The sequence below is a fragment of the Strigops habroptila genome, chromosome 1, assembly GCF_004027225.2.
Source record: "Strigops habroptila isolate Jane chromosome 1, bStrHab1.2.pri, whole genome shotgun sequence".
In the NCBI taxonomy this organism is placed as follows: domain Eukaryota; kingdom Metazoa; phylum Chordata; class Aves; order Psittaciformes; family Psittacidae; genus Strigops; species Strigops habroptila.
Window position 1 is genome coordinate 107740438 of NC_044277.2, and position 12033 is coordinate 107752470.

General features: G+C 44.0%; 1 protein-coding gene across 6 annotated transcripts in view; it reads left to right on the top strand.

Moving 5' to 3' along the window:
* Nucleotides 1-6548: 6548 nt before the first annotated feature.
* The window catches only part of ZMYND11 (zinc finger MYND-type containing 11), a 110970-nt gene continuing 105485 nt past the window's right edge, over nucleotides 6549-12033 (top strand). For 3 of the 6 annotated variants that reach the window (XM_030508880.1, XM_030508906.1, XM_030508922.1), the window contains exon 1: nucleotides 6549-6772. The gene's annotated coding sequence lies outside the window, so the exon portion shown is untranslated. Of the gene's footprint in view, nucleotides 6773-7195; nucleotides 7248-7654; nucleotides 8226-12033 lie in introns of those variants that run through there. The other 3 variants (XM_030508897.1, XM_030508911.1, XM_030508889.1) reach the window with 3 other exon arrangements.

Here is a 12033-nt window from a genome sequence, read left to right on the forward strand (position 1 = left end):
GTTAATAGGGTGTTAATAAATTCTTTTTTTAATGAGAAATCTTTTAAGTGATTGCATTGCCATCTGCTGAACATAATACAGCTATTAGCCAAGACAGACAAATATATAAATAATATCTATTACTTGTGAATTATACAGAATACATATCCTACATGACATGTAAGATCAAACAATAGACAATCAACTTGTCCCAGCACTCTTTTCAAATCCCATCATTTTAAACAGTCCAAGTGTGTAAGTTTCACTTTAGTTAACCTGTCATGGCATTCTCTTCCAATTCTGTCAGTGACAGAAGGTTGTTAGTGATAGGACAATTAGACTTCAATATTGCAATGGGGTTTGAGCAGGTGATTCCTTAGAGAATACAATGAAAATTAAATTGGTGATACTGGGTCAAAACTGATTTATCTTATCCAACATATTGTCTTTGGATAATAGACGATGGTTTCGAATACAGGGTCAGAACCACAGAATGGCAGATGTGCATTTTTTTGTTTTGTACCTACATTAGCTTTCATCTTGACTAAAACGGTTAAAAACTGACACAAGTGTTGCTATTAATTATTCCTATCCTGTACAGCCAATCAGTGGTATCTCTAGGAGGTTTATTCAAACTGCAGATGACATCAGGATACATCAAAGCTGCAAGCACATCAAGATGGCCTCATGCCAGGCCAGCTTCAATCTGGTAGGGATCTTTAGCTACAGCAATGTGATAGATTCGAGAGCAGCTCTGTTCCAGAAACAAAATTGCCTCTTTTGCGTAGCATCACAACTGGCATAACAAGCTGTGTGAGACTGGAGCTAATGCCATGCAAAACACTGTGTCCTGGAAACTAGAGCTTGGGAAAAAGCTGTACAGAGCCACAGCTGGCTAGCTCTGCATATGATCAGCTCGGGTCCAACAAGGCTTATTAGCTTCAGTTAAGTACTAGTGATAACACATTATCTCTTTCAGAAACATTTGGATGCCTCTGCTCTATGGACAACAGAAGTCTGTTTACTGGAAGGGCTTTTTAATCCTAGAGAAGTGTCACATGAATGCACGGAACCAGCCTGGGTCCAGCACTACATCGGAGCTAACAAGCCAACTTTGAACATGGAAGGCTTTGAAGCACAAGGTACAGACAGAGTATTTCTGCAATAATTAGCTCAAAGCCAGTGCTGGACCAAACCTGCTCAAGCCTAGTTTGTCATGAGAACTGACTCAGTGCAAAGATATCTGGACATCTCTGCATGCTCCTAATGCTGTAATACCTTCCTTATCCATGTATTTCCACTGTCTGGGACGACAGACCCCACTTATTTTAAATATGTTTTTTTCTTATTATTGCTATGCTGTCATTTAATATGATGCACAATGTAATTAATATTTCCCTGCAATTATGACATTCATAATATCTCCTTATGTAAAAGCTCTATTTTTTTAATTATGTTAATAACAAAAGGTACTATTTATTTCCTCACAGTCATAGCTGGTTTTCTGGTAAATTATATATTTCCCGTCACTGCATCCTCATAAAATAACAATAGATCCTATTTCAGTCTAAAATAAAATTTAAGTTTTGTGTATTTATTTTGCATAGATATAAATTATTTTATCTATTACACCAAGACTGGACAAACCTGTGAGATAATTTGATATACACATGGAAGTGGATGTTAAAACTTTCTTTCATGTTTCATGTTGTGGCATCTGCTCTTGTATTGAAAATACAGTAGCCAGATGACACAAAGTATGAAACTGGTACAAACTCACTCTGTTGTTTTGAATTAGTTAAAAAATATGGAGCTAAGTTTCCTTTGGCAGACTCTGTGCTGAATCAAGCGTACAGTTTTCATGAAGCATAATGCTGGCATAAACACATGTCATGTCATATGTCATAAACATATGTCAGTTTACTCACAGGTAAACTTTTTTTAGGATAAACCTCTATTCCCAGTTGTGCATGAAAATGTAAAGAGAGAATACAGTGAGAAAAAAAAAAAGATGCATTTTGTATCTTAATCTACATCTATATTTGGCAGGCTTTTCTGTTTCTGTTATTACTGGTTATTACACCCACAAGTTACTCACATGTGAGCACTGGCCGCAGAGAGTCAGACCAAAAATCCACCTCCCCACAATGTGCTGTCTTCAACAAACACCCCAGAATGTCTTTAGAAATTCTGCTGGTACTTTTCCTCCCAGCTTTTTATTTATACCCTTACTTTCTGAAGCCCCACAAAGCCACAGATTTCCTCAGCAAGTTCCTCTGAGTCTTATGGCTATCCAGCACTGGATGGCCAGCCTGCACAGCCAGGGACATAACAAGGAGAAGGAAGATGAAAAAGGTGGAAGGGTCCTGGATGCTGCGGGGTCTGCTTCAATCCTCATCATGTCAAGCCTGCAGGGACAGCACTGGTGGCATGCACTCATTCCTTAGACAGCTTCAAGGAGCAGCAGACATTGTCAGGGGTTCTCTGCTCTGTGTCCCACTCTCAAGCCTGGCATTTTCTTTTCAATGCCTGGGGGAAAAAAGACAGCATAAGCTTCTTCCTAAGACGCTCCCATCCTCCAGCTGTTTTCAGCTCAGTGGATTTCCTGAGTGTGCTGTTATTAAGGCTTTGTTCCCTTCCCCTCAACCTTCTTGAAATAAATGCTTTGCTGAGATTTTTACTGTAAAGAAAACTATGTTGCTAAACTTCATTCTGATGAAAAATTTACACTAATTTTCTGCATTAATACTTCTATGATCACAACGCAGCAGGTCTGCCTCTCAGGAAACACAAATTATTTTTGTTTCAGTGTGGCACTGTGCGATCGGAGCACATAGTGAAATGGGTTGGCACCAACAGCAAGAGACAGCTATCTTACAAAGCCAGATAAAGACTTGAGCACATAGTGGGTGGGTCTGTTTCAGTCTGGAAGATGGTAGAAAGTCCTGGACAAGAAAGCTGTGCTGTGCATTCATTAGCCTAGCACATGTCCCACCATGGAGACACAACAATCCCTGCCCTCCTATGGGCAGCATTCAACAGATGCTTTCATGGTCCTGAGCCCGGTGCCTAGAACCTAGCAGCAATGACGTACTTGTTCACCTGCGTGTTTGATGGTTGTATCACTGAACCAAGAGAATGGCAAAAGAGTGTGGTAAGGATAGAGTCCTATCTACACAGGATTGCATTGTCCAGTATTAGAATTAAAACTAAAACAATTAAAACTAAAAGGAGAGGAGGAGTATCGTTTAAATGGAAAATGGAGGCATATTTACCAGCCTGCATGTTACAAAACAGTTGTCTTCTCGTGTACAGAAAGTGTAGTGGCCATAGTAGTTCCCATACCTTGTGAAACATGCTAACAGCCAGGCACCTGGGGTATTTGTGTCCCAGCCTCCAATTGCTTTCAGCTCAGGGATTTTCCCGAGTCATGGTTTGCGTGTCTCCAGCCTTCAAACGACTTCTTTCCCATGAACCTGCATGACATCCCCCGTCATTCATGGCAGTAGATTACATTCTTAGTCTGGATGCTGCTTATTCTGGCAAAACCTTGCTTCTGCAGCTCCTTCTCCTGCCCTCCAAGCCCCTTTCCAAAGGAAGCAGACAGTACCAACAAATCTGCTGTTTACACACCAGTGCAGCAACACTGGCAAAAGCATAGCACGCACACGCAGCCTGATGTGTTCTTACATTAAGTACTTTCTACTCAAAAGGAAGTAACTTGATGATGTTTTCTCTCATTGCAGTAGTGGTGCATATTCTTTCCTTACCACCACCTAACCAAGCAGGCGGCTGGACCCCTCACCATCACACCGGCCGCAGTTCTACAGACGTTTTTGACACGCAAACTCGTTCCCCAAGTGCCGTACTTCAGCCCGAGATGTGCCCACCCTGTTCTAGAAACCCAGCTCCCCGCCGCCCCTTCCCAGGGCCCTTGCCGGCCGGGGAGGGACAGAAGGACGGGGGGAGGGACGGAGGAAATGCCGGACCGGCCCCGCGGCCTCGCACCGCCCCCAGCTCTCGCCCCGGGGAAGCGGGGGTAGGCTGGGCACGGTCCTGAGCCCGCTTTTTGTTGTAACAAACGTTTCGCAGTGCCTATAAGGAGCCCGCCGCTGCCCGGCGCCGCGGGAGGTGGCATTTCCTTCCCATTGTCTGCCGGGCCCGGCCCACTCGGCCGCGGCCTCAGCTGCCGAGCGCACCCGCCTCGGGTGCGGCGTGGAGGTACCGCACACGGGGCGCCCGCGGCAGGGCTCCTGATAGACATCAAACTGAACCAGCGAAACACAAGAGTCGGGCCTAATCAAGACCGCTGGTTGGGCTTCAAACCTGTGTATTAATGAGCATTAAAAAGTCTTTCCAATGCAGACAAAAATAAGTCAAAACGACTAAAAAATGCATCCTTCTTACGCTTCATTGTGCAACCTGAAACCATATAATGCAGTCACCCAGTGGAGCTCATGAGGATACCAAAATCTTTCAAATAAGGCCCACAAACTCCCATATGTAAGCTATATGCCTGCCTCTCTACACTTGATTTAATTCACTGCCTGCCAGCTCAGAGGAGGTACCGTGGCTGGGGTTGCAGACACTCCTTACGTGTTTGCTTTAGGATACCTTGTTCTTTCTAAAATCAAATATTTGTATCTTGAAACAAATATTTGGAGACGTTCTAGAGTAGCCTTTACAAATACGTTAAGTACAGCAAATTGTTGGCAAGCAATAGACTCCAGGTATAAACCTGTAAGGTAGGCAAACCGTAAGGCTTCCACCCTGCATTTGCTTCCGCGTTGATGAAACTGCGGCCTAAATGTTTATTTGGCAGCTCTCTGTGGGTCCTGAAGAGATAAACGGCTATAACCTCTTTATACTGAAGATAGCTGAACTTCTGCCTTAAATAAATATTCACGTGGGTAAGGAGAAGGCACTGTGGCAGAGTAACAAACCTTTTCACTAAAGAGCCTGAGACTGGAATTGAAGCTCTGTTTTGGAGTTAGGGCATATCCCCCCTACCGACCCAGCTGTAGGGGTACCTGGCTGTCCAGGCTGAAGAGTTAAACATAGTTATGTACGTTTCTCCTCTGTTTGCTTCTGGATGCAAAAATCAGTGTTCCTTAACCATGCCAGTCTGAGCAGAACTGTTAGCTTGACTGCCTGGTAGAAACAGTAGAAACGATAAAGACCTGAACATTTTTTATTTTTTTTCTTACATAAATATAGCTCAGATGCAATTTGTACAGAGGAGGTTTCAAAGAAACCTAAGACAGCCAAGCAGCAATATCCCATGGAAACTTGGCACATATTTCTATCAAACTTCTTTTGAAAATGACATGCCTTAACGAAATCAGAGCCAAACATCACAACTAAGTTCTTAACATAAGGTAGCCTTTTTGTAATTATACTGATGGTAAATCCCTTCTTAAAGAATTGCCTGTAAATTTCATTTGCTTTATATTAATACAAGCAATATAAAGCAATAAATTATAGTCCCACTGTCTGGTATCTGCCCAACCCCTCAAGCACCCTTTGAAAGCAGATTACCAGCACTTTCTTTCCTATTTATTTTAGATAATGTAAAATGTTCTTTCATATTTAAATACATAATAGGAGTAAAGCTTCATCATTGCTATGCAACTAACTGTTATTTGCATTTTATTTTTTAGAAGGGGACATAAAACCCTGATGCAGCAGTCTCAACCAAAATGTGGTTTTACACACTACTACAAATCTTTTTTACTAAAGACACTGGAGAAACTTTCACTGTTCAGTGAGCAAACTCTTACATCTTTGACTGACCGGGCACAATGGATGCATCTTTTTCATCAGCAGCAGTCCAAAACTATTTTAGTAATAGTGATGACTACTCATATGACTAAAATTATTTGCATGCATAAATGTTTATAGAATTAAGCTTACAGTGCATTTTAATAAAGTATGTCACATTTCTAGTCAAGATTAATTGTGAAGTGTGTTACTTTTCCATTAAATAATTCCTGACGTATTTCAGAAACTTTATGATGTATTTGCTTAGACATGTATTATTAATAGTATTTATCTCGCAGTCCATATAAAACCAGGATAAAATGTACAAGTTTTCTTGCTACTTACATATATATCCATGCGCCTATAAAGTTCCGTATTTCATATTACTGTGTATCTCCCAATCCTGCAGTGAAAGAGTGGTTAATGGTTGGACTCAATGATCTTAAAGGTCTTTTCCAACCTAAACGATTCTATGATTCTCTGATCTACAGCTTGCAACATACAGCCAACTCTGTGACACACCACTGATTCTGTATGTTCTAGTTTCTGTTGCTCAAGGTGAGTATCTACTTTCAAAAACGTTATTCAGAATTTCTCCAAGTTGGACTTCGTGATGGGAGGAATTTGCATGTATCAGGGCCAGACAACGGCCCACTTTTCCTCTGCAATAAGACAGGGTCCAGACCTAAGCGCGTGATAAAATACATATATAATAAATAGTTAAAGATTCGTTTCAAATGTATTATTAAAAAAAAATAATAAAAGAAACAAACAGCAACTCCAGAAGACACCACTAGAGTTCTCCTTCTCCCAAATATCCCTAGCACCATCCTAAACCCTGTTTACCCCAGAAACCTGAACTGTGGACAGACAGAAGAGGAGAGAGAGAGAGAAAATTCAGACACAATAAAACTCTGAGGGGAAAAATATGTGGAAGGAGGAGGCAGCAGCGGCCTGGGGAAGGGATTGAAAAGTTTCCCCTGGCTTAACTTCTCCCCCCCTGCAGCAGCAGAAGCAGCGCCAGCAGCACAAGGTGAGAGAGACTTTTAAGTCTGGGGAGGAGGGGTGTGTGTGCGGGAGGGGGGGTGAATTTACAGCCCTGTGGATATTTCTGTGTCTGCCTCCCTGGCTTTGGGGTGCGAGAGACGCCGTGTCTCATGCTGGGTGGATTTTTTTTTAATATGATGGAGGATTATAAACATGGCGCCTTAAAAAAACTACAAAATCATGTACACACTGTTCCAAGGAGATGGGGGAGAGGGGACAGGGGAAGGGCTGGGCACCAGGGGAGGGGGCAATCCTGCCCCGCGGGGTGCCATATGGGGAGGGGGGAGCAATTATACTTCATAATAAAATGTGTGAGGTTTGCGGAAGGGGGTGGGGGGGGAAGAGATATGGAAGGCGGGATTTTTTTATTATTAGTGTTATTTCATTTTTCGGAGTGGGCAGGATTATCTGGCAGCCCGCTTGGAAACCGAGGAGGAGAAGGGGACGGCGGCGGAGCGCGTGTGATTATTAACGGCGATTATTTTTGTCCCCACACCTTCCCCGGTCCGATTTCGGCTGGGAGGCGGCGGCGGGCCCCCCGCGCCCTCCGCACCGAGTCGCAGTCAGCCCCGGGGTCGGGGCGGGAGGAGATGGGGTGGGGAGAGGGGCGCACAACAGAACCGCTGCTTCCAGCGCTCCGCGCAGGCCTGCAGGGAGTGGGGGAGCCGGGGACTCGCGTGAGAGGCGAGGCCGAGCGGGGTGTGGCGCAGCCCGGCCTCAGCCTCGGCACCCCCCGCAGCCGCGCTCGTTACCCACACGCGGGGCGACGGCTTTGCTCCCCACTCCCACCCCCTTTCCATTCTCTCACGCACACTCCCCCCCGCCTCGCATTTCTTCGCTGGGGTGGGGGGTGTCTGGTTGGAGGACGGAGCTTGGCCCGAGTAATGGCAGCTGCTCGACAGCGCCGAGCCTCCACAGGAGAGAGACGGCGGGCCCCCGCAGGCCGGCCGCGGCGGGAGAGGGGACACGGCTCCCCTTGCCCGCAGGGAGGGCAGAACAGAGGACGGGGAAGGGGTGAACTTACGAGCCCCAGCCCTCCTCCCCCCGGGCGGCTGCGGGCGGGCTGCGCCACCCCCGCGGCGGGGACGGTCTCACCGCCCGGCGCTGCCGAGAGGGCAACCGGGGGACGGGGGCCCCTGGCTTCTCTATCGCTCTGCTGGCGGAACGCCTCGTCCCCGGCATAGCCCCGGGGGCTTCCTCGCCTTCCCTATCTGCTCCGGGGTAGGGCGCCGGAGGAAAGGGGCCCATTTCCCCGCTCTCCTCCTCCTGGAGCGGGCGAGGGGCGTGCGGGGAGCCCCGGGGCGTGCGGGCCAGGGCCCTCCCGCGCCCTCCGGGAACAGCTCTCTCGCCCACCCTGCCAGAAAGGGACTTCCCGGGGCCCCGCCGGGCTCGGCGGTCGAATGTGGGGAGAATGTGATCTACGGAGGGGCTGGCTTTTGGTGGGTTTTGTGAGGGGGGTGTGTGTGTGTGTGTGTGTGTGTGTGCCTGAAACGCTGTCTCCAAAGCATGCCAGTCGGTTCACTTTGTGTAAGGTGTTTTCCTTCTTCCCCTGCCTCGGGGGTTGTCCAGAGGCCTTATGTGTCTCCTCTCCTTTCTTTTACGGGGAAAGGATGCAAGCATAGGTGTGGGGTTTCCTACAGTAAGGATGATGGGGAGCTTTAGTGTGCTTCCCTGACCTTCCGTGCGTGTTCTGTGAGAAGAGGCCCCCGTAAAATACCGCTGTTAAGGACTTGGCAAACTTTGTGTTCATTTGGGGCTTACCCTGACAAAATCAGACTTTGAGGAATTTACTTTTTGTCTTCTGCAAACATGGCAAACAGAACTTTACAAAGCCTAGAGCAGGGGTGGCTTGAGTAGAGGAAAAGGGGTGAAAAACTACTCAATTTGGTGCTGCTTAATTTTATAATTTGTCATTTTAACACCTGGGAATCATCTGATACAGTCTCTGTATTATAGGCATAATACTATTTGTTGTAGTTTTGAGAAGCTCTTACTGCAGTGGAAAGGACCAAAAGTAGAAAATGCTTTCTTGTCCTAGATATGCTGATTTTTTTGCAGTTGTGTTGCTATTCTTTGTAAGAAATCGTTCAATTCTTTAGGGGTGACCGCTGAGACAGGTGTTGGGAGGGTGGAAGAGTAGGAGTGGAAATGTTTGTGGTTCAGGTTGCAGTCCCTTGGAGTTTTCTAGTCCCTCATCCTTCAGCGTGAAGGACCTGGCATCTCTCCACGTATTTTTTTATTTTTTTTTATTATCAACTGTTCTGAGCACGCTACAGGAGGTCTTTAGGGAAGGACCATTTGCTGACTACTGCTTCGTATAAAAATGAAAGTACACGCAAAATAATTCCCAGCATAGATTTACGTTTAATGTAAGCTTTTCCATGCCTAAACAAACCCTCTCTGCTTTGATCAGATATTTGTATGGGGAAGTGAATGGTTCATGGGCTAGTATAACAGAGAACACTTTGTCCTTCTGATGGTGAGTTTGGTTTTAACGAGTGGGAAAAAAAATTACTGTGTCGATGATTTTGTTGGTTGTGCTATGGATGATAGTCTCTGCTGTCAAGAAGAGGCATCCTCAACTGATACGTGGTACCGTGTTCAGCGCCAATGGACTGAGTGAAAAACATGACTCTTCCACTCCATCTCATGAGCTGGATAGAGTGATGGAAATTACCTAGCAATGATGTCAGCTATGTAAGGGGCATTGTGAGTGTGTGGATGTTAGGTGGGGTCTTAAGACTTTGGTGGTGTGCTAGAAGATGCTCTTCTTCCAAGTTTTGGAGTTTTTGTAGCACTAATTTAGCAGGGAATTGCCCATTGCCCTCCATACCAGTTAAACAGGTGTATTTTTTTTCTTTCATCTAAGCAAGCACTTATAGCTATTATTTTTAAATATGAAGTTTAAAAAAATCAAGTTTGTTCACCATGAACTAAAATTCTTAATAGTTTTTCTTAGCCCTTATGTGAGTCGCAGCAATACTTCTTAACTTTTCAGGAACAATTGAAGACTGCAGAAGTTAACAAGAATTTCATTACTGTAACTGCTGTGCACGCTGTATGTGACTGCTAGCATTACTTTTGCTCTTTTGTAGTAATCTGGTGCGGTGTGTCCATACTTATTCGTGGGTAGTAGGCAATCTCTGTGCAGCTAATGTTCGGTTTGCCTGGGGGTCCCGCCTGCCATTTGTAGCAGAGAAAAGAAGGGACTCTTTAGGAAAGACTTAAGGCTTCAGCAGGGGAAGAGCCTGGATCATCTTTTCAGTCTGACATCATCTCAAGAGCAAATGAGATGGTGAAAGGCTGTGAAGTGTGCTCAGCATTTCTACTTTGCACATGAATGCAACCTGCTAGGTGCTGGTAGTGACATGGTGCTCCTGGAGAAGATAACAATGTGGGTGGGCAATGAATTTGGCCTCAAAATCACTTTGAAGTGGCTTAGGCTACATCTAGAATGTTGTGCATTTATACTGGTGAACTTGGGGACCACTGAACGGTGCTGTCTGCAGTGTCTAAATTAGGATGAAATACTTAAAAAAGAAATAGATAAAAGAAAACAGTTGAAGATATTTTCTTCATTTTAGACATCTAAACCTTTCCGTAAGTGTATGTGTTGTCTAGTTTGTTAAAAAATAGTCTAATTTCGCACAATTTGAGAATCAGGGGAAAATTTGGAACTAGGAGACTTGTTTTGGGATTGAGTACCCAAATTCAGTCAGCTAAAGTTCACAAATTGGGACATACCTGTATAACTAGATTTTATAGTTCCTACCTTCCGCACTCTTTTAAGAGCATTTATCTCTGGAAGTGTGTAAGGACTTGAGGCAGTGAATCTGTCCAGGATAAAGTTCTGAAAGAGAGACAGGATGATGAAGATGTCTTCAGTAAAATTCTGATTTTCTTCCTACATAGGTTTTTAGCTAGCTCTAGTGTGGCATAAATGTTAGTAAAATGTCTTTTATCTGTAATGTAGGTTGTTACAAATGCTAAGTCAAACATTAAATAGAATTAATCTATGCAACATATATGTGGCTCACACCAGTGATGAACTTGGTTCATAAAGTGCTAAGTTATATAAAATTACTGGACAGATGTATAAAAGAGTTTATTTTCCTGAATAAGGTAAATTTTTGTTTGTTTGGTTTGGTTTGTTGGGTTTTTTTTGCAAGAATTAGGTCAGAGCAATTTTTTCAAACTTCTTTCACATCCTGACCGCTGATTTTATTAATTGTTGTGCTTTTATTTCCGTGTAATGGGACTTTCTTTAGCCATCCTTCTTGCACTGATTGTTGGGGAGCTAATGTCAGATTATGTTCTTTATCTGCAGGGTGGTTTTTTGTGTTAGGTTTTGTTGGGTTCTTTTAGACTCAGGGTGGGATGAACACTCCTGTAGTACTTGTGTAGTACTTGGAGCATGGTGCCCTCGGTAGCTGGGCAGTGCCACATGTGTAATCTTATATATAGCTCATACATTTTAGTCTGTCAGTGTTGCTTGTGCTAGATGTTGTGAACAAAGATTGTTCTTGTCAGGTTCTGGATGATTTTTGATCAGTTGAATGTAAATTTAGCTCATAATTGGGTTATTGTTCTAAGGTTTAATCTGCCAGTTGGGAGAATATGGCCTGCAAAATAGGTTTATAAGGTGAGGTAATGATTCCATCTTGCAAGGATTTCTTAATAAGTTAACTCTTACATTCCTAAAAAAAGTTCTCAGTGATTTTCAGTGCAGTTAAAAAGTGCAAATTCAGTAGTGGTAAAAGAGTATCTATCTCGTCACCTGTACAAAATGCAAAACAAGTGTGGAAAACTTTTTCTTGAAGAGCTCAGATTTGTCTTTAAATGGTGGAAAATAACATTTCTCAAAAAAAACCCCTTCATTCCTGGCTGTTGTGGAGGTAACTGGAAGTAGATTGATATACACCAGAGTGGCTGTGTACAGTATAATAAACACAGTGGCTTCTAGCCTGAACAGGTGAACTCCTGCGGCACATGGAGCTCCCTGATTTCAGAGGCCTCTCCATCTGCATCTCCCTGCGACACCAGGGCTGGGTTGAGCAGAGTTTTTTTCCTGTATTTTAAATTCTAGCCTTTATAACATAGCTTTTGTCACCAGTTTCAACCAATGTCTGCCATCAAGTTAATTGAGCAACCCTGAACTCCATCTTATTATTTATTTATTTTAAACTAAGCTGTGAATATTGAATTATATGAAGAATGTTTTTTTTTTTAGAGATAAAACTAGACACA